The sequence below is a fragment of the Apteryx mantelli genome, chromosome 9 (genome assembly GCF_036417845.1).
Source record: "Apteryx mantelli isolate bAptMan1 chromosome 9, bAptMan1.hap1, whole genome shotgun sequence".
In the NCBI taxonomy this organism is placed as follows: domain Eukaryota; kingdom Metazoa; phylum Chordata; class Aves; order Apterygiformes; family Apterygidae; genus Apteryx; species Apteryx mantelli.
In genome coordinates this window covers 5,177,136-5,180,355 of record NC_089986.1, presented here as the reverse complement: position 1 = coordinate 5,180,355, position 3,220 = coordinate 5,177,136, and positions in this window count along the sequence as shown.

Sequence of the window (3,220 nt, the reverse complement as noted above, 5' to 3'; positions counted from 1 at the left end):
ATTATAATTAATTTTTCTAAATATTCTAAATATACTTTGATTTCCTTTTTGTATTTCCCATAAAAATATTTTTCTACAGGAAATGAGCTTTTATAAACAAAAATTTGTTTTCATGTAAAACAAAACAAAAATGCTCTCAACACCATAAAACTATTAAACATTTCTTTTTCACTAAAGGTGTAATAACTATGGGATAGCTACTAAAAATTTAAGAAAAATAAGAAAAATAAAATCCAGGAACTGGACTTTTCTGCAGTCTCAGAAACTGAAGAAAAATTGTATATAAATTTGTCTTCAGCTGAAGAACAAAAAGGATAAACATTTCCAAATAATTACATTTGGTGAAGAGGTTAAAACAAAAGGCAAAAACATTTCTCCTTTAAAGAATTATCAGTTATGCATGGAAGTGTTGGGTATAATTAGGAATATAGCATACAGAGTGCCAGAATGACTTTGTATCTTCCCTCTAACAACAGCCAAACTTCCAGGTTTTCAAAAGGTGGGTTAGAGGCACTTCCCCCAAAGAAGTCAATCACAATTTTCTTTAAGACTTCATTGTTTCGGATTTTGTTCATAGGTTGTAGTATGTGGTGCTGTGTTTAAAATGGTCAGGAGCATGAATAAAAACTTAGTTAACTAGTTGTTATAGTTAATCGACTGTTAAATCTGACGTAGAATTTAATTTGCATTTAAATGTACGGATATAAATGTGTATTTATGTATATGGAGAAAGAGAAAAAAGGAAAAAATAATAGAAAGCTTGGGGAAATGAGCAGGTAATTGGGTTGATGAACTTTCATTTTTTTTCTGTTAGGAAAAAGAATTGAATTTCTCTGCTGTCTAAGAATTTAGGAGTACAATGGGTATGTTCTGTGTAGGCGAGTGCTAAGGAAAGCTTGCTGGAAATCCCAAAGAGATGAAAAAGTCCAGATCCTTTCCGTACACTGACACTTAGAATATCTTCTTCTGAATCCAAACTTCATGCTTTGATGCCAACATCAATGAATGCATATTAATATTAATGTGAACCCAGAAAACTGATTTTTTCACTTATTTCTTTTTTGGGTTATCTGTAATTTACCTCACCTTAATAGATACTAAAAACAGTCTTGTTTTAATATTCCATTATGTGCTTGAGATATCTATGAATCGTGAGCAATTAAGCCTTTGACAACATTTTTCATTTTCTGTCATATTATGCTCGCTTTTATATCCACTTTTATAGTGCAAATTATAGAACTTAATAGAAAAGAGTTAGAAAAAGTGATAAAAATCAATGCTGAAAAGAAAAGTAGTGAACTTCTTATCTTGCTTCAGGGAGAAAGAAATTGAAGATAAGGATAAGGTTGAGAGGTCAACTTTTAATTAAAAGTGAAGTATTTATAGGTTTATAAGATGTTTAACTAAGATCGTTTGAGCTATTAGATGCGAAATATAAAAAACATAGTCAAGTAATATTAAAGGACTGATTTCATGGGCAGAGAAGCATGTTGTCCCATGTTATTTCTGAAGTTGGAGGATGACTAGAGCATGAGTTTCTGGTCTGGGAATTGTATGATGGAGTCCAGAAGGAGTGTTTTCTCAAAAAACGATCCCACAGAATGTTCAAGAAAGGTTGCAAAAGTTTGTATTTGAAGCTCTACTGTGTGTAATCACCATATTTATTAAAAAATTAAGATGCTGAAAGAATGCATTGGGGAGATGATGTAGGTTAAGATTTGAAAACTAGCCAGTGATTTCATGTGCTGAGAAGTTTCAGTTGTTTTCCAAATATGAGATGCCTTGTTTTGAGGCCTAACTTGTGTGGCATAATTATTCAGAACTTCCTGGATAATTGAATGATTTCTTTGGGGGAATGCAAAAATCATTAGTTACGACTTAGCATCTTATTTGTAGATGTGTGTGTGCAGTAGGAGAGGTTTTTTTTTTTAGTGGGAAGGTGGGTGACGTTTGAGTCTGGTGAGCAGAAATGAAAAAGACGCAATAGAAGTCATCTTACATTGTTGGTTCAGTTGCAGGAAATTGCTGTCATTCTTGTGTAGCTGTATGCTGGTTGGTGTAGTTCTCCAAACACCAGTCTCCTTGAACATGCAGCTCCGGATTCACACAGCCTCATATTTCCTCTTTATTCAATTTGGAACAGTGAGCTTGGTTCTTGTGGACCTTTGTAGCTGTGGCCCTTTAACATATGAGTCCAAAACCATGGTCCTACCCACAGATTGCACATGTCATAGTTTCCTGTAGTCTGGTTATTTCATGACAGCATGTGATAGTAAGAATAGGGATGAGAAATATCCAGGAAGCTGATAATACTTGCAGCTTTGATAATCTACAGATATATGCCATAAATTCAATCAATATGAGGTATATGATGGTGTTTTGAATGAATTAAGACTTGCCAAATTATCACTCCGACTGCAGTCTTATATTTCAAATGTAAACAGCAAATCTTGGTGTTATAGTTCATTACAAATTCTCAAGGGAAATTGCACAGGATGTGCAAGAGATACAAATTACATCAGTGCTGTTTATGAGCAGATACTTTGAAGGAACGTTCCATGACAGTTCAAAGGAAGATACTGAATTTAAGGAGTAGTGATGAAAACTGAACCATTCTCTAATGGAGTAGAAATACTATGTTCAGTTCATCTGCTTTCAAGCACTGGTAGAAGGACCAATAGTCATCCTTGGAGAGCAGTTGGATAGATGGAATTACGACCGTTGCCATCTTCCCGATATTTCCTGAGAGACAGGAGAACATCTACAGGGAGGAGGAGAGAGATGCCTGAGGTGATTATGAAATCGTAGGGAGATTATCTGGCTATAGTTTAAACTGAGTGCCTTATTTTAAGTTTTATAGTTCTGTCATTGCACACATAGCTCAAAACATCAGTAAGTGCAGTCTCAATCTGACACGTAAAAATTATCCTTAAGTCTTCATCCTCTTGGGCCAAGCAAGAAGTTTGCTGTGGTACAGGAGTAACAGCTGGTTTTAAAAGATCTGTAAGAACTCAATATCCAGAGCTTTCTGCCTGTAAAAGGAAGGTCTAGTACTAAGAAGCGCAATGTCTTGCAATGTGTGTTAGAGCATAAGCCTCTTTCCAGATTTCTTGCTAAGAGCCATCCCTACTCCAGATGGCTACCTAGTTATTTGGGCTGCGAGGAAGCTATCAAGCTATCTACAATTTCTGTTGGAGCTATCTACAGTTTGTTAGCTAGA